This window comes from Eschscholzia californica, unplaced genomic scaffold (assembly GCF_041429995.1).
Source record: "Eschscholzia californica isolate CP2 unplaced genomic scaffold, dmEscCali1.0.p SCAF_2, whole genome shotgun sequence".
Taxonomy (NCBI): Eukaryota; Viridiplantae; Streptophyta; class Magnoliopsida; order Ranunculales; family Papaveraceae; genus Eschscholzia; species Eschscholzia californica.
The window spans coordinates 32,682,055-32,702,047 of record NW_028238309.1 but is presented as its reverse complement, the minus strand read 5'-3'; positions in this window follow the sequence as shown (position 1 = coordinate 32,702,047).

Below are 19,993 nucleotides of genomic sequence, written 5' to 3'. Positions count from 1 at the left end.
AGGACGACCTCTCTTTCTCTCTCATGACGACTACTCATCAAAGGAGGGCGACCAATCTTTCTCTCACTCGGAGACTACTTCAGCAGAAGATAACATCCACACTTCCAAAGCACTATCTCTGGTTTATTATTCGTACTTCAATACTTGTCAAGTTTACTGACTCGACCGTCGGAGCCCCCTTAGGCCGGCACCATCCCGGTGTCCCAGGGATCTCACAATCACGTGTGTTTTTGTCGTTTGTCACAGGTTAAGCCCAAAGACGTCGTTGGTGCCCGTCAAAATATTAAACAGGTGAAGGTTTGAATTCTAGTCAACGGCACGGTCCTCTTGACTTCTTGGCCCGCGATTTCATACCCTCACAATAGGCGAAAAGGAGGCGTGTTCTATTAAGTCACCAAAAAAATTGAATGTTTTAATGGTTACAGTCAATGCAACAATTAAACCAACACGTTAGAAAATCATAATTTCTGTTTACACAATTCAGTTTTAGAAATCCACATACTCACAAAAATTAAGTAGCACAAAATAAACTCTAATTGAAATTGAAAATGAAAGCTACAATTTGAAAATAGTTTTAAACTAATAAGTTCACACATATAAACCTTCCATATTAGAACATAAAACTCTTTTGAATCTCCTTTGTCGCTTCTACAACCATAACCGTACGATCTTCTGGAAGAGGTTCATATGACAAACCTTCCGTGATTCCTTCCACAATCATAGTCGTACCATCTTCACCCTTGTAGATATACTTCTGAAGATATTTGATTGTTGAACTTCCCTCAGACGAATTCTGGACCCCAATAAGTATTGTTATAGGAGGTTCTTTCTTTAATAAATCCATTCAATAATCGCTTGAACAAACCCTAAGTTGAGCTGATGAGTAAGAGAGCCTAGTCACAAACACAAAACAGTAATCAATCACAAATTCAGTAAGCTTTAAATATATAAAGAGGGGCTTCAAACAATCTTGAAGCTAATGTAAGTTTGCATCAGTCACAAAATAGATAAATCATTTCCAACGATAAAATCAACAAATAGTAAGCTTTAATCACACAAATTCCTTCAAAAAATAAAGTCGGCAACATGCAAGCTTCAGTGTGTAGATTTCTCATAAGCTTTAATAAGCTTTAAGAGCCAAAATGATACTAGAACAACAAGATAATGACTTCAATGACACTGAAGCCTGAGAGGCCAAAAATTCACTAAAAATGTCTGAGGAAAATAGTGACAAAATTGTTGGTCTGTTGATGTTTTAACGGGGGGAATTGCAATAAAGGACGAAGTCACACTGGACATTAACAGATAAACAATTTCACCAAAACTATAGAGAGAAAAAGGCAAAAATTAAAATTAACAAACTATATATAGACAGAGAAGTGACAACATTATAGATTAGTTTGTTAGACCAATCATTATAAAAGAAACAAAGAAAAGAAGGAAAAATGTGAAAATGTAGACTGCGTAGAACCTTCCACACAAAAATAGTCAGAAATATAAAATTAATTCCCTTAATATCAATATTCTTTTAGCAAAGTAACTTAATCATCAAAATAAGCCTAATGGGTTCGAGTTGAGAGCTTGGGATGAACCGTAATAGAAACCCACTAAAGAGTAAAAGAAAACAACTGAAATTGCCACAAACATACATATCAACAGACAGAGGTCAGATTAACATGTCCTTTAGATGGTTTATAGTTCAGATTAACATGAAGTAGCGACTGAATAGTATTGAAAATTAATTTGTTTGTATCTATACATTTGTAAATTAGATGGTAGCGAATATGCATATAATGATTTAAATCACATTGAAATCTAATAAACCAAAAATTCAGCATAAATCTAGAGGGAAAGAGACGGCAAAATTCAACAAACTATATAAAATGTCAAAACATTTACCTACGAAAGTTGCAATGAAGGACGAACTCGCTACCAGGGTTGTTTTCATTGACTTAGGCACAACTAGTTTAGCTTGAACTTCTCCTTCGTCCCCTGGTCTTTGCTCTCGCTATCAGGGTTGTTTTCGTTAGCTTGAGCGCGACTAGTTTAGCTAGGACTTCTCCTTGGGCCCCTTGTCGTCGCTCTCGCTACCAGGCTATAGGTTAACTAGGACTGCTCCTTCTGACCTCGGATGGGGGGTCGCGTTTTACTCGAGTAAAGTGAGGTTAACTAGGACTCTTCCTTGAGGCCTCTGGTCGTTCCCTTAGCTGCCAGAGCTGCCTGTTTTGCCGAAGCAAAGTAAGTTTAACTAGGACTTCTCCTTGAGATCCCTAGCGGGGGATCTCGTTTTACTCGAATAAAGTGAGGTTAACTAGGACTCCTCCTTGAAGCCTCTGGTCGTCGCCTTTAGCTACCACAGCTACCTGTTTTACCGGAGTAAAGTGAGTTTAACTAGGACTCCTCCTTGGGGGCCCCGGTCGTTGCCTTGGCTTCCGGGGTTGTTTTTAGGGCCCCTGGTCGTTGCGTTTGCTACCAAGGTTATCCACAAACCGAATGAGTTTAACTTGGACTCCTCATTTCGTCGCTTAAAATTTTCCATTTATTCTGGCAAAATACTGTGGGAGCTGTTTGTCATACTTAGGCGACTCCTCCGACGGTGACCGGGTTGGTTGTTTCCTCTTGACAACCCAGGGTCGGAATTAGGTAGCATTCCCGAGCTATCTTTTGATTTCCTCTGATCGTCCCTATGAGGTTCGTTCTCGGAACTGGGAATTTCATCATTAGGTGGTTCATAAAGATTATGGCTCCTGGCTCCCTTAAGAAGTTCCTTCCTAATATGATGTTGTAAGCATGCATCTTGTCGACTATGGCGAAGTTTAAAATTATAGCCTTTTTTGTTTCTCCGTCTCCTATCAGCATGGGTAGTGACGCCATTCCATCGGTCTCTACCTGATTGTCGTTGAATCCTGTCAAGCAAGATTTGTATGATTTGAGATATTGAGGACTTACCTCGAGCTTTCAGAAGCACGTGCGACTCATGACTTCGGTTGAGCTCCATGTGACTCTAGGTCAGGGATCTTTACCATGAGGTTTCGGAACCTCTGCCAGTAGATGGAAAGGGACTCGTTCTTCCTTTGGACCACGTTGAACAACTCGTCGGTCTTTCTTCTGATTGTTCTGCTGCCTCAGAAAGCGTCACAAAAGACCTGGGCGAGCTGCTCGAAGACTTGATTGAGCCCGGTGCCGACGCTTGATACTAAGCTTGGGCTGGCTCTTTTAGTATGGTGGCAAAGACCACACACCATACGTTCTGGTTGGTGGTGTAGAGGTTCATCACTGCAGTGTAATTGTTGATGAACACTCTTGGATCTTCCAAGCTGTAGTAGTGGTCAAGTACTAGACACTTGAAATTCTTTGGTTTTCTGACTCCAATATCTCTCGACTGAGAGGGGCTGATGGATCACCACTCTTCCCCATAGTTTCTCCCTTTCTCTCACTTGAGTCAGCTCCGCTACTTGATGTATGAGCACCTCGCATACCGTTGGATCGTCCGTGCACCCTTCGCCGATTCCTTTGACTTTAGAGACGTATGGTCAGTTCGCATCCAGTGCCCTATATTCATCCAAGATGTTTTCTAGGTGCATTTTATCGTCTGGTTATAATTCCAGAGTTCCAGATGAGAACATGTTGCCTGGTGAGAAGAATCTTCGGGCGTGCATCCTGATTACTTCTTTTCTTTCCTATGATGCTGCATTCTTTCTGATGTTTTAGCTTTGCAGAGGCTTTCTCGTAGTTGTTTCACCTCCCTTTTTTCCTTGTCAGCGGTCAGCCTTGAGCTGTTCTATTTCAGCCATGAGTCCGACCACATTGGGAATCAAGTTCTGAGATCCCCGGGGGGTGTGTTCCTCTGAAGACAAGTCTGCCTGAAGAGCTTAAAGAAACAATTAGTTTTGAAAAGGTACTGAAGAGAATTCGGGTTACCGAATTGATGATTTTGCTGGGGTTTGTCCTCCTTCTAGCGCCAAATGCTGATGTGAAAAAATGGCATTCCGTTATATCAGCATGAAAAAGGGAGTTGATGCATGACAACCTCTATTATGATGGTATATTATGTTATGTGAGGTAAGATTCCTGCGTCTGTTCCTGCTTCCAGCTCTGGTACTTCGTCTCCTTTGCTCCTTGTTCCTGCTCTTTGCTCCAGCCCCTGATTCTCGTCCTCCAAGCTTCTGATTTCCTAGCTCCTGATCTCCAAGCTCCCGTTCGTCGATTCCCAAGGGGGGGAACCCGGCAAAGGGTTCGAAAACCGCTCCAACGCTCAAGACAGTCAGGGTGTTCTTTGGAGTAAAAGAATAAATGTTTATCTATCCTTTTGGGGGCGAGTTATGAGAACTCAGATTTAACTGTGATCTTCTAGGGTTTAGAGATCGTGTCCTGTGAAGGACGATGTGGGGGCCCTTTTATAGGCTTAAGAGACGGCGGTGATTGCCGTGGAGGGAAGTTTTCCTTTATGTTTATCTCGGATCTGGGATAAATGAAAGTTCCTAAGTTCAAGGATCTTTCATAGATATCCTGTCGATGTTATAGATCTTCTGGGAGAAGTTTCCTCCCTTAGACGCGTGAAGTCCCAACTTGCTTAAACACTTCGAGATCCGTAACCGACTGAAATCTCTGTAGATATTTCAGGATTAAGTCGGTAGATTGCTAGTGTGCTTCTGCCTTCCCAGTTCTGGGCGTAAGGCATCGACGGAACCTATGTGGACCCCCCCTCATTCCTTTAGAGACCACAGGGCTGATCCGTACATGTCGAGGGCGTCACAGGGCTGGTTTCCTCTAGCCGACCTCCCAGTTAGGGGAATATGTGGCGGATCGTCGAGGATTCAGCTGCCCTGTACCTTAAGCCGGGTTGACCCAGTGGACTTCAGGTCTGATGTTGACTCTTAGACGTTAGTCAACGTCTGGACATTTTATGCATCATCAACTAGGACACAATAATTACATAAATTTTGACTAGGTCATAAATAAAGTGATTGGACATCCACATAGATGTCTATTTTACATTCTACAAATGTAGCCCTTGGATCTTCTAACTTCAGTGAAGTCCACCGAATTTTTCATCACTCCTTTTTCGTAACAGATTCCCTCAACGGATCATCATTCTTATTTTCCTTTTCATTCTCTCCTTAACAGTGACGCTCTCACTTTCATCTCAAAACGTAAGAGGAAGCTCCTCCACTTTTGAAATATCTTCAACTTCCTAAAGTAAGAGGAGATTATGGGGAGAGGAAGACTTGAGTTAAAAAACAATGGAGAAGAAGATCAGTAGGCAAATCAATTTCTCAAACATAAGGTCAGGGTTTGTGAAGAAAGCTGATGAAATCTCAGTTTTAGTTGTCTTCTCCACTGATTCTTGGTACCCATTCTTGTCTTTGTACAAGGCATAATTTAGAGTCTAAGAAATTTTTTGGATATGATATCTTTCGTATAATGATTTTCTCATATGTATTGCTAGAATTAAAAAAATACTTAGATCTTTTTTCTTAAAAACACGTCAAAAGATGAAAGAGATGCACCCAAAAAACAAAATGGCTTAAACAAAAGTGTAACAGAGCATAAATAAGAATTGATTTAGCAATAATCCTCTCAATCTCACATAATTATATAAAAAAGGGATAAAAAACGAATGGTATGAGGCAATGGGTTTTGAACCCATGTCTCAAGCTTGGAGTCGCACAAGCATTAACATTAGAGTTGGCGGACATTTCATGTTTGATTGCTTAGTGTTACTTATATACCTTCGTAAGAGATGGGCCTCTGTGTCGCGGGGGTCCCAGGGCGGGCACCCTGCCCCCCCCCTCAAACACGGCTATGCGCGTTAGGAATATATGCACTTATCAACTGGACTATCAGTTGCTGGCAAGCAAGATGTCTTAGTGATGTATTTATACTATGTAATGATGTAACTAGGGAACTTATATCCAATTGTGACATAGAATAAAAGGGGGTCATTGGTAAGAGAAAAGTTAGAAAATTATAGGAGCACTTTAGGGAACTTATGTCCAATTGTGAGATAGAATAAAAGGGGGTCATTGGTAAGAGAAAAGTTAGAAAATTATAAGAGCACTCGCAATTTTAAAAGTCAAAGACACTTGTCTACTTGACTTAGTCCATGTAAATGGATCAAGTCAACTGGTAACCCTACACAAACAAAATGACCGCGGATGGCGCAAACTAGAGAGTCCTCTTTGCGTGTGGCACAAACTAGAGAGGGTGAACTCATTTTATGTGTTTGATCGAAACCCTTGATGGTCAAGTATTTGCGAGAGAAAGATGGTGGTGAGGGGAGACAATAACGATGCTAATGGGCACGGTAGTGGCAGTGTAGATGGGAGAGAGAACAGGCGGACACCAATTTTGTACAAATGTTGTGTGCACTAATACTGCAATGTATGTAGACTTATATTAGAAAACACAAGTTTAGGAGGAATCTACTGTATGCCGTCTTGTCAACAAAAAAAAATACTCTATGCCATCTTTACCCATAACACTTTCCACGAAAAGTTTGGAAGAGGAAAAAAAAGCCTGAGGCAATACACAACCCATTAAAAGGGGAAAAGGAGTACTGAAGAAAATGGGCAAACAACTTGCAACATTGACCCGATAGATTATCCGTTTTAGGCTTGGGATTAAGGCTACAATAAGTAGGCAAGAGACGGTTGAGGATTTATGCACCCACATGCCACAGGTGTGGCTGGCCCCAAAGGATGGAGAGGTCAAAATTAATTCCGAGCAGCTTATAAAGACACGAAAATAGCTCCTGGGGAGATTTGTCGTAATAGTAAAGTGGCATGTACGAGTTACAACACAACCGTGAATGCCTTAGAAATTGAGGCTAAAGCAATACTTCTTGTTGGTCGAACGACTACGAAAGAGACCCAATATCCTTGTGTTCTAGGTGCATCTTCTTTGTTCTCCTTAGCATTCTTCAGTCGAGCTACCATGTGGACCTCATAATCTTTGACCTGGACAACCATGGGTAAGTATTTCTTTTTCCTTCCATGAAAATTGAGTCTTAATCTTTAGTGACAATTGGATACTAGCTTCTCGGTTAATGGAGGTCTATAGTAGTCTATCTGCATTGTGATTAGTAATCTTTATAGGCTATTCAGTAATATAGGTTATTATTACACATATTCTGGGTATCAACTGTTCCTCAATGCTATGGTTATTGTACTTATCCAAGTATTTTCCATCACCCAAATTGTAGTCTAACTTTGTAAAACTTTGCTTCCTTACAATCTTTAGTTTTATAATGTCTTCTGTGGAGTTATCTTAACGTTTTGTGGGTTATTAACACAACAATCAATCATAGGTTTATATTATTTAATGTCTTCTGTGGAGTTATGTTAACGTCTTGTGGGTTATTAACACAACAATCAACCGTAGGTTTATATTACTTAATTAAAAATTGTAGCAGCTCAACCCTTCTATGCTTTTTGTTTGTGTGATTCAATAACTTTCGATCCACAAAACCGACCTTTTGTCCATTGCTTCTGATCATACTTTGTTAGACGTAAGTAAAGAAAACCGGACACTCAACAATCCTTACCTAGCCTCTTCTTTGTCCAACTACATATTTGTCTTTAAAATTAGATAGCTTAGTTTGGATAAGTTCTTCAACAGGTTTTCACCACAGGTAGATAAGGAACTATCCACCAATTACAAAAGGAAAAATATGAAAGCAGACTATTCACATTTAAGTAATTAACACACCCGATCTGCTAAGAATTAGTAGTTGTTATCATATTTTCGAAATGGCCAGCGCTTTGGGGAAATCTAACTAGTTTCCGGGGTGTGAAATTTTAAAGGGAATATGTAAAATTTTAAAAATTTTCCGGGCGGCGACTTAATCGGAGAAGAAAGAGATAATGGTAGGGAGAGAGAAGATGAGGTGGAGAGAGAAGATGAGGTGGAGAGAGAGAGAGAGGTGAGGTGGGAGTTTTTTTATTTTTCCCTCTAACAACTTGCAAAATAAAAGGCCGCGGCTTTGGGGAATAAAGAAAATTCTCCGGGGAATAAATTCTCGAGGGAATCCAGATTTTTTTTTAAATTCTCCGGGGAATAAATTTTTATGGGGAATACAAAATACATTTTTTTGAAAGTTCTCCTCTTATCTCATCACCTCTCTCTGCCACCTAACCTTCTCGCCACCTCATCATCATCTTCTCCGGGAAGGTCGCCGGCCGGCCAATTTTCCGGCCGACGACCTTCAAACATAAAAAAAAAAAATTTATTTTTTCCCTCTTTCCTCTTTCTCTCTCTAAATTTTTTTTTTTTTTTTATCACTCTTCTCTCTCTCTTTAGATCTGGTTCACCAGATCTAGATGGTTTGTGAACAGACCTTGTTGAAGGTCTGTTCACAGACCATTAAAGGTCTCCGAACAGACCTTCAACAAGGTCTGTTCGCAGACCTTTAATGGCCTGGGAACAGACCTTCAACAAAGTTTAAGAAATCGGATGCTCAAATGTGTTAAGAAATCGGATGAATTTTAAAAGGATGACAAAATCAAAGTGAATGTCTTACATTTGGAACAATTTAGGGTTTAGGTTTAGCTAAAGATGTAGCATATTGTCTGTAGAAGCATATTGTTTGTAGCAGCGGCAATTTGTTGGCACTGTACTCCTTTAAAAAAGAAAGGCAAGTAGATAAGAAACATGATCAAACTATTCCTAAATCATTAGGCGATGAGAACATCTTCAAATTAGGAGATGGAAAATTTGCAGCAGTCCAATTTCAATCATTAGATAGTAATGACATTGAAGCCTGCGACATATGCAAATCTATCACAGTCAAAACCAAGAGACAGAATTAAACGATCTATTCTGCAACATTGCTCATAACATAGGGTTTTGTTGTTTCTCAGGATGCATTTGTTAGTTGTTACTGATATTCTATGTTTCATAGGTCTGTTCACAGACCATCTAGATCTGGTGAACCAGATCTGGTTCACCAGATCTAGAGAGAGAGAGAGATAGAGAGAGAGAAGAGTGATAAAAAAAAAAAAAAAAATTTAGAGAGAGAAAGAAGAGAGAGGAAAAAGATAAATTTTTTTTTCTATGTTTGAAGGTCACCGGCCGGCGACCTTCCCGGAGAAGATGATGTGATGAGGTGGCGAGAAGGTTAGGTGGCAGAGAGAGGTGATGAGATGGAGGAGCCTTTTCTATAGCATCTTCTAAAATTAAAGCCCCTTAGCAATAAAAAAAAACATAAAAAGTCAATCTTATTTGACTAGTTTTAAGAAAAATCTTTATTCCCCGGAGAATTTTATTTATTCCCCAAAGCCGCGGCCAAATAAAATTGTCAAACAAAATTGACCAATTTTTGACCAAGTCTTCACACCCCGGAAACTATTTAGCTTTCCCCAAAGATCAAAAATGGGTTTCATCGTAAAATCCTAGATGGAGAGTCTTAGCTAATCATGATCGAGATTTAAATAAATATTAATAATAAAAGAGAATGGAAGAAAACTTAACTTTTTCGCTATTTTCAAACCAAACAGGGCCTTAGGGAAATGATTTCCTTCTGTTTTTTCCCAATTCTGCCAAACAGACCCTCAGGGAAAACGATTTTCTCGTCTTCCCGGAAAATACTTCTCTATGGGAAAATTATTTTCCTCACCTGGTTTTTCTCTCTCTCTACTGTTTTCTCCTCTTTCTCTAAATATCCAATCCCAACAATCCTTCAATATCTCCTTCTCAATCAAATATATCACCAACCTAACCGAATCCTTCTCTTTCCATTCTCAGTTCGAACTTGTATATTGAAGTAGAAGAAGATTACAATCACAACTCCTCTATTCGAATAAAATCTTCAACCGAATCTTAGTATTACCGAGAGCTCACTTCATCATTTTCTCTCTCTAGAATTAGTTTCTCTCTAAATATCAAATTAAATTTCTGAAATATACTCAGAAATCTCCTTCTCTTAATTTATTCATCGAATCCAACCTTCTACTCTTTCCATCTCTGTATTTCTATTTATAAATCTCCTCAATCTCTCTGTCTCGGCTTTCCTTCTCTGTTCTCCATTATCTTCTTTGTACATAGAGATCATAGAGATCTCTACTGTTAGAAGAGATCATAGAGAGGGAAAGAGGATATGAATCTCGGTTCATCTCTTTCCTTCCACAACTCTCTGTTTCTCTCATTTTATTCTCTTTCTCTAGTATTAGAGATTTTCTTGCCTTTAATCAGTAGAGAGAGAGAGAAAAAAAACCGAGATCTCTTTTGGTTAATATGGAATAAGAGAAAGAAGGAACGTGATCCCGTGAGAGATTAGTGGAGACGTGAGCTGTCAAGAGAGTAGAAGATCAGGTGTAGCATGGTTTACCGAATTAAAGTGCGTCGGCCGTCAGATGTCCTCGCTTGCCCGCGTGTCACATTCTCGTTTGTCGGATCGTGCGGGATCACTAAAGATTGATCTCGCGTAAATACTTGATCATTCTCTAGTAGTTGTCCCGAATTTGTCCTAGGCGTACCACCTTTGTACCGAAATATCTTCCATCGACGTTAGGTTGTCAGCCACGTGTTCTTGAAGCTTCCGTGTTGACCTGATTTTGACCAAGACTTTGACTTAGGCTAACTCTCTCATCCGGGCTCCGATCTGACCTCCGTCCTCGCCGTTGGACTCGTCTTGGACTCTACTTTCATCCGAGCATCAAAATTGGCCTAATCACCAGACTACAATAATCTCCAAATTACCAAAATGCCCCTAGACGTGTTTTTCTTCCGTTTTTATCTGTTTTTCACACTGAACTCCGTAAAAGACACCTGGGAAAGAGAAATAGACAATTCATCAGAGTAACTGCTCAAAATAGACTAACTAACCCAAGTTAACAGAATCAGATGGGACATTTTCATGTCTCATCACTCATCGGCAACTGTTACTTGTCGGTTATCTCCGACTGTTATTTGTCCATTGTCTCCTTCTTCATCAACATCGTCTTCCCCATATGTCATCTGTCTATCTTCCCCATCATTGTCAGACTCATCTTCATCGGCAACCGTTTGGGTCTCACGTGATGCACCTATACGACAAATCCCCATAAAAAAGACCCCACCAATCCCTGTTTATAAACGGCCTGTTTGCCCCCGTTGCCATAGAAATTGTCCTAAAGTCGAGAGCGTGAAAGGGGTTAACATGTCATATCTAAAGGTCCATTGTGCAATATGCAAAAAAAAAATTCACTTTAGTTGGTGTCAATGCTAAAACACACAAACTTATCTACCGTTCGGAGGCGCTTTAGTGGCCAAATTCATCCAAATGATGTTGTGGATAATGCACTCATAACTTTACTTTTTATTTGCTAATTGTGTCTTTTCTCTGCCTTCTACATCCATATGTCTACACTATTTGTATTCCCGTAAAACTAATGAATCAATTTTACTATTCCTACAAGTGCTTTGAGTATTATTTTCCTCTGTATTCTTCATGTCAGTAGCATTGTTTTGATTAATATACTCAACCAATTTGTGGGTCTTTGTTAAGCTTCTTCTTTCTTCCATGTCGATTTATACACACAACTTTTGATTTTTCTCCGGAAAAATACCTTTTTGCAGGTCACGACTAAGGGAAATAAGTGTTGCGTTAAATTTTAATCCTGCTACTGCATCGTTGCATTTCATCGGTTTCATCCTATACAATTTCTTATCACTTAGTCCTTCGTGGTATACCTCATTTTTGGCTCATCATTCATTACCTATATTGGATTTGGGTTTTTAGATGATATTTTTTGTTTATTTTGTACTTCGCTTCCACCATGACAGAACCTTATAAGATCTGTCTGACTAGAAGAGGGATTAGACTTTACAATTGAGTTTTAGTAGGATGAGGTTTGCAGAATATACTTGATGAATTGGAATCCTATAGGGGGATGTTATCCTTGAGCATGGGATTATATTGCTTCTCTTGCCATTCATCATTCGCGTGCCTCATTTTTCAATTTCAGGGTTACATAGTCCTTAACAGACCTTGGGCGTTCATTTTGTGGTTTCAAAAGGTAGACATTAAAGAAGAGTAAGAAAATTTTCTTTCCCACTTTGAGTTAGACAATTTCTTCCTAAAACACTCTATACCTTTTAAAAATTATTTTGCAGTCATATACTTGTGTCAGAACCATACCATGTTATTGTCCAATCGGTACCAAATTGATCTAGAGATGGACTTGGAGCTGCATTCCTTTCTTTTGTATTAAACCCAAAAAGTAAGAGGCTACACTTGGAAAGTTCTTCCCCGAGGATAAGGGTCCCATTACCAATATTGACCCAATAGGAAATTCTCCTGTTATTGTTGGGAAGGTTCATATTTTCAACCTCATTATGTTTATGAGTTGTATACGTGAGTGCCCAGTTTGTGTTCTAATTTCATCGAATGGGTCTAGGAATCTCTTAGAAAGATCGCTCCCACATGGAGGAATGTTTCTTTGGCAATGAAGAAGAACTCCGAGGCAGATAAAGCTTTGGGGTTGGGTGCTTCACATCTACGTACTTTCCTCATTAACCGCACTTTTAATCGTCTTCTAACACACTCCTCACCGTTTTCTTATACTCCTTTTTGTTTTTCTGAATTGATATATAGGGATATTATTTTAATCTCCAGCTTCTTACACCCTCATACTGTCACATTTATAGGACAATTTAACTGACCTAAGATAACTGAATAATACAGGGAGACAATCAATCTCTTCTTCGCACACTTAGAAGTTTTCCATACAAGTCAAGGCAAGATTGAGATGCAAATTCTTCGCAGCTTAACTATAGATCGCCGCGACAAGGAAATAAAGTTAGTTTTAGCTCCGGAGAACAAGCTACGTCATGCTGGAGCTGAGCACAAGGTTCCAAATATTGTGAATTTACCTAACCTTCGTATGGACAGTGGACAAACTGATTCGTCCAACAAAGCAGGTTCCAAAGCTTGTCACGAAAAATGCGAAGCGACAAGATGAACGAGATGTGTGCTTTTATTAGACAAATTTGAATTCCATTTCAGTAATATACTAGAGTTATCCGACCCTTTGAGCAAAATCATGGTTTATGCAGATTTTATATGTTTTCTTACACAAATTGAGTCAATGTAGAAGTATTTCGGCTGAAAAGTGTGTCTATCTTTTCTGCAGGTTTGCATAATTGAGTTCTATATTGGAACCTGGGAGACCCGCCAAAACTGATAAGTCTGCCATATTAAGTGATGCCATCCGTGTTTTGAATCAGCTAAGAAGTGAAACTCATTAGCTTAAAGATGCAAATAAAATACTTCAAAAGTAGATTAAAAATCTGAAGGTAATTCTATCTTGTTCGAATCAAATCATGGATTGGAAACCTGGTATAGTAAGAGGCCTTCATCAAGTTCAGATATAATCGTCCTCTTTTGCTTATTCTCATTGCTATACATATAAATTGCAATACCTTATTGCCTCATCCTTTTTGGTCAATGCCTGATACATATCTTTATAAACTTCCTTTTCGCCGCTCAAGTGGTATATGTTTCATGTTCGGTTGTCAATATTGCAGCTACAAAAGAATGAACTTCATCAAGACAAACTGGTACTCAAGGCCGACAAATAACGAATCGAATAACAGGCAAAATCCATTTACTGGATGGTCTTATCTCTATCACCTTCATACATAAATTCCTTCAGTGTTCTTTCTTTCGTTATATTGTCACAGAACTTCTTGCCTGTGCAGTTATGCAACCGTACTGAATTTGGCTAGTCCAAGGTACTAATTAATTGTGTGCGGTCACTCTTTCACTTCATTGTATTTTTGTTACTACTTCCCTCCTTAAATTGTTTCTGCAGGTTTATTAATGAACTAATGGAGTCTAAAAAAGGAGGTACTCCAACAACACAGGATGAGTCACATCACAAGCAAAATGGCACATGAAGGAGTTCTTTATATTTATCCCTTGAGCACGCATATCCAATTCAATGAACAAGATTCCTGTAGCTATCTTGAAGTTGCTAATGTTTATGAGATTAGGCCTTTCATGAGCTCTGAATTCTTCATATTTGACATTTTTTTCCTCTCTTGGTCTGATTGCAATTTAAAAACGGCTGAAAATCAAAATCTTATTTAGTGTCTGAGATTTAGAAGTTGCAGGGAATAATGTTATCTCATATAACGGCAATGCTTCCATGACTAATTTTACTTTTACTTCAGCCCCACAACATTCGTGTTACGGGTGACAAATCTACTGCTACAGAGACAATGAAGAAAGCTGGTGTTCTAACTGTTTTTGGAACTGACGGATTATTACAGGTACCATATCAGATAATTCGTCTTTTTCATATCCATAAATATGTCGATTGTGAGGGAAGCACATAACCTTCCCGTCAATACTCTTACTGATGTAGGACAGAAATGGGAAACTGGAATTAAGGAAGAAAATAACTTGATTATATTATAGATAGACACTAGTATCACACTAGTACAAACTAGGAATCACTCCTAGAGCCCTTAGGCATCACACCTTTGGGGTATTTGCATCACACAAACACATAAAGCTGAAATAGCTGCTGGAATACTCTCTGTCCGTCCTCAAACAGCAGAATACAACCCTTATATATAGCCTAAAACTGACCCTTAATATCCCATACTTCTAGACTTTTAAACTTCTAAACTCCTAGGACATAAAAGACATTAAAGAGACACTAGATGACATTAAAGACATTAAAGAGACACTAAAAGACATTAAAGACACTTAACCATCCTAATATTTAGAAACTAGTAGAATCTCCACAAAGACATGTGGATCAGGCCCGCATTATTCAAGGTTCTAAGTGGGCCATTCATGCAAGACACGCCAAATCAGAATTTGGGTCTGGCAATCCTTCTTTTGACGTCTCCCATATGCCTTAACCAGTTGCTGCCATTCATCTCTATCACTTACCCCCTTAATTGGGTAGTATATTATGATACTATCCCCATCCAAGTATACATGTCACTTTATCCAACAATCTTTCCTTAATTTATTTTTCTTCATATAACCAGTTTTGCTTGCATTTTTCTCACTGTTTTGTAAATTTTTCCCACTGTAGATGATCTTGTAGCTCTTCTTGAGTTTTTTTTAATTAATCCTTAACTGAAATCATAATTCCTTTGTGACATTGTATTTTGATGGTGCCAAAAAATTTCAACTCTCAAGCCTTTTCCAAATTGTATTTTTTTCGCAATTTTCTCAGAAACATTAATTCTTTTTGTAACTTATTGTCTTTCAGAAACTTATCAACAAATTCCTTCTTCCGAATTCATATATTAAAAATCTTACTCATAAACTTGATATCTAGAATGTGTCTATAAATCCAAGTTAGACGTTAGACCACTGAAGAATGTCGGTGTTAATCTGGCATTATAAACTAAAGATAAATAATGTAATATATTTTGTATGGTACCTCTTTGGTAAGCAAGTCTTCATTCATATCGCTATGAAGTTTCACCGAACTTATTGTTGTTTTTCAAAGCAACTGCTGGTGGGGGTGGACGTGAAATGCGTCTCGCCAAAGAACCCAAGGAGTTCGTCAAATTGTTACAGGTATCCCCTAAGCTATTCTTTCTAGATTCATCCTGTGTACTTACTTCCTTATGTGGTTACAAATTTTTTCTCTGTCGGTAGTTGATCAAATTTTCTGAATTGGGTCCGAAGTTTCCATATATTTGAGATTAAAGAACTCTACCTAAAATTGCAACATCTTACCACAATCATTATAACATCTGACATATTAAACAGCAAGCAAAGAGTAAAGATGGTGCAACATTTGGAAACGATGGAGTTTATTTGGAAAATTACGTTAAAAATCCAAGGCACATTGAGTTCTAGGTACTCCAAAGTTAATAAAGTTGTCTTTTATTTTCTATCTCTGCCTTCAGTGTTTAATCTTGTGATTCACCTCTGGAATACCAATTTAATCCCCAGGTTGTAGCTGATATGTTTGGTAACGTTGTTCAGTTTGGGGAACGTGATTGTAGCATTCTTAGGAACACAAGATCCTTCTGTTAGTGGAGTGGAACTCGTGCAACTTAAGCATGATAACTCTATTGCCACAGATGAACTTGTGAAGGAAAGAGCGAATGAAACAACTAATGAAAAGGACCAGTTGCTCTATATTGCTGCTCGGTTTACCCGTTCGTGGAATTCAATTTCAATAATATACTAGAGTTACCGAACCCTTAGAGCAAAAACACGGTTTATGCAGTTTTCATATCTTTTCTTAGACAAATCGAGTCAATTTAGAGGTACTTCGGCTGAAAAGTGTGTCTATGCTTTGTGCAGGTTTGCAGAATTGAGCTCTACATTGGAACCTGGCAGACCCGCCAAAACTGACAGGTCTGCCATACTAAATGATGTCATCCGTGTTTCGAATCAGCTAAGAAGTGAAACTCAGGTGCTTAAAGATGCAAATAAAAAACTTCAAAAGGAGATTAAGAATTTGAAGGTAATCCTATTTTGTTCGAATCAAATCATGGATTGGAGAGCTGGTATAGTAAGAGGCCTTCATCTAGTTCAAATATATAATTGTTCTCGTTTGGTTATTCTCCCCTCAGATTCTCAAATTACTGCGAACAGAGAGATGCAACGACCCCAATCAAGAGGAGAATGGGGCGTTATGCTAAATAAAGTTTCTCACAGGTACACTCAATCCCTTTCTGAAGCACATTTTGAAAATATGTGGGAAGAAGAAAAAAATTATAAAACACTTTAAGGTGACAAGAGGTTGAACAAGCAAAGTGAACAGAGTTTGTTGTCCGAGAGTCATTTCTCACATAACTCCAAGGTCATACCCAAGCATAAGATGGGAAATGGAGGACCCAACATTGATTTTGCGGAACAACAAACTTCTCCTCTATGTAATGGTCTAGTTGGAAAAATTTGTACCCATAATTATCGAAGCGACTTAAGTTACTCTCCCATTACTTTCAAGCAAGATCTGAAACCACAGTATCATCAATCTGTTCGGCAAACCATCATAAAATTGTATTTCTCATGATTTTAGGTTTCTTTTGTTAGGTCATTTCCTAAATATATTTCGGAAAAGTTGAAACAATCTCACTTCGTCTTTCACATTTCACACGCTTATGTTATGTTCAGTGTTCATTTTAGATTTCTCATCTGCATCGTCTAGAGATATTGTCGTGTTGTTTGTATTTGTTTAGGTTTATTTCTCAGATTTGGTTGGAATATATGCAAATAAGACATCAATTTTTAATTAGTGCCTTTCCCCACTTCTCATTTTATATGCAACTTACAAATAAACAAATAAAAAACTTTGCGTTGTTTTAATTCTCCTTAATGATTAAACCCGTTCCATAAATCAATGCTCGAATGACCATCCTGGAGAGGCATTACTTCTGTTTGTCTCTTCCAAAAAATTAAATTACAATGGGTTCAGTTCATAATACACAAATCACGTATTACCAAGGTTGTACCTACAGCTTCCGAAACAAGTTTATCGTACTTCAAAAAATTTCTTATTGTAGGATTGTTCAACTGAAACAACTCGACCCCCATATCATGTTTAGTCAGCTCTTGCTTTAGTATTGCTACAATTCATTTGATTCTCCTAAATGATAAAAACCGTTCCATAAATCCATCCTCGAATGAGCATCCTGGAGAGGCATTACTTCTGTTTGTCTATTCCAAAAAATTAAATAACAAAGGGTTCAGTTCATAATACACAAATCACGTGTTACAAAGGCTGTACCTACTGCTTCAGAAACAAGTTTATCGTACTCACAAAACAAATCTTATTGTAGGATTCTTCAACTGAAACAACTCGACCCTGATATCATGTTTAGTCAGCTCTTGCTTTAGTATTTCCACAATTATAAGAAAAAGTAGCATCAAGTTTGAAGATTACAAATCAAAGAAACTAAGTCGTTGGATCTGACTACAACATAACTGATCTGATTATTAAGACAAACTTTGAATATGAGTAAGATCTGATTATTAAGACAAACTTTTGAATATGCCACAAATATATAAATAATCTGATTAGGACAAAACAAATTAAAATTTCTTTTAATTTTGTACCAATAGTTACCTCTTCTTCTTCCACTGACAGCTTGTTTCAGCTTCCTTAACTGCTCAAACAATATCTCTCCACCCTCTCTCCACCTCAATGTCATTCACACTGTTTAGTTTAATAATTTAAATTACTCTTCCAGTTCTCTTTAAAGTTATTCCGTTTCAGTTATATCTACTACCTCATCCCACACTAATTTAGTTTTTAATTCTAGGGTTATTTCCCTAATGGCCCCCTACTTTGTGACCAGCTTCCTGCCTAGCCCCCTACTTTACGAGAAATGCCCATATGGCCCCCTCCCGTTATAACACCGTTACTCTCTCTCTTCCATTTCTTTTCTCTCTCCTCCAACATGTTTTCTCTCTCTGCCACCTCGTTAAAACCTGCCAACTCATCATCTTCTCCGGGAAGGTCGCTGGCCGACCAATTTTCCGGCCGGCGACCTTTAAACCTAAAAAAAAAATAAAAAAATTTCATCTATCTCTAAAAAAAAAAATTTTTTTTTTTCACCTCCCTCTCTCTCTCTAAACTCCGGCGAAGGGGGTTACCCTTCGCCGGAGGACCTTTAAGGTCTGCCGGAGACCTTCATGGTCTGTTCCGGCAGACCTTAAAGGTCCTCCGGCGAAGGGTAACCCCCTTCGCCGGAGTTTAGAGAGAGAGAGGGAGGTGAAAAAAAAAAATTTTTTTTTTTTTTTGGAAGAGAGAGAGAGGAGAGATGAAAAAAAAAAATTTTGAGGTTTAAAGGTCGTCGCCCGGCGACCTTCCCGGAGAAGATGATGAGTTGGCAGGTTTTAACGAGGTGGCAGAGAGAGAAAACATGTTGGAGGAGAGAGAAAAGAAATGGAAGAGAGAGAGTAACGGTGTTATAACGGGAGGGGGCCATATGGGCATTTCTCGTAAAGTAGGGGGTTAGGCAGGAAGCTGGTCACAAAGTAGGGGGCCATATGGGCATTTCTCGTAAAGTAGGGGGTTAGGCAGGAAGCTGGTCACAAAGTAGGGGGCCATTAGGGAAATAACCCTTAATTCTAATTAGTGTATATTTACTTTACTTTTTCATTCCCAAACTGTAGTCATTTATTCCTTCAATTTCCATATATATATAACTCCATTTCGACTTTTGCACAACATCTTCCTATCCTTTCAAAGTTGAAGTTTTTGTTCTTTTGATTTTGTCCAAATGGAGTACTGACCAACATTGTCTGAACACTCCACTAATCCAGGTACTTTCATCTTTCTCACATAACCTATTTGAGAAAATTCCTCAACTAATTGTATTTTAATTTTCTCAGTTTCAGCTTCCTTATTACATCTACTGTCATGTTCTTCTATGTCCATGGTTTCCCATTAAATGGAACGTCACATGTAATGTCTCAGCACATCTTTCAGATCTTCAAAAGATGAAATTGTTGTTTTGATTTTTCTCTTATGGAGTATTGAACAAGATTGACTCAAGATGATCATCCTCTACTCATCAAGACAATCTCAATATACTCTCAAGTTTATTTCGTTACATTGAGTTATATGAAGGTAACCATAGCCAACCAAATAACATGTCTTAACCCTTTCTCCATTTTGACATAACCACCATTGTAACTTTCAGTCATATAATTATTAAAACCCCATTTGATATTATTTTCCACTATTTACATTTTTCCTCTTTATGACAGTTCGCTATTAATATAATTATGTTGTTGTATTTCATAGGTTCGGCTCTCTCGCTTGCATCCCAACCAACTACTTTACCACTACATCACCGACTATAAGAACCAAGGTAATTCATCTTTCTTTCTCTCAATTTCTGTCACAAATCATCCTGCCAATCTAAGTACAATTGAACTGCCTGCGAATACTGTTTTCATCTTCATTGTTGTGTATGATCTCATGAAAATCAATTTGAGACAATGACTTCATCTAAGAATAATGCTCCCGCTAGAGTCATGCTCATTAGGAATCTTAATCCATATCAACTAAAGTGGACC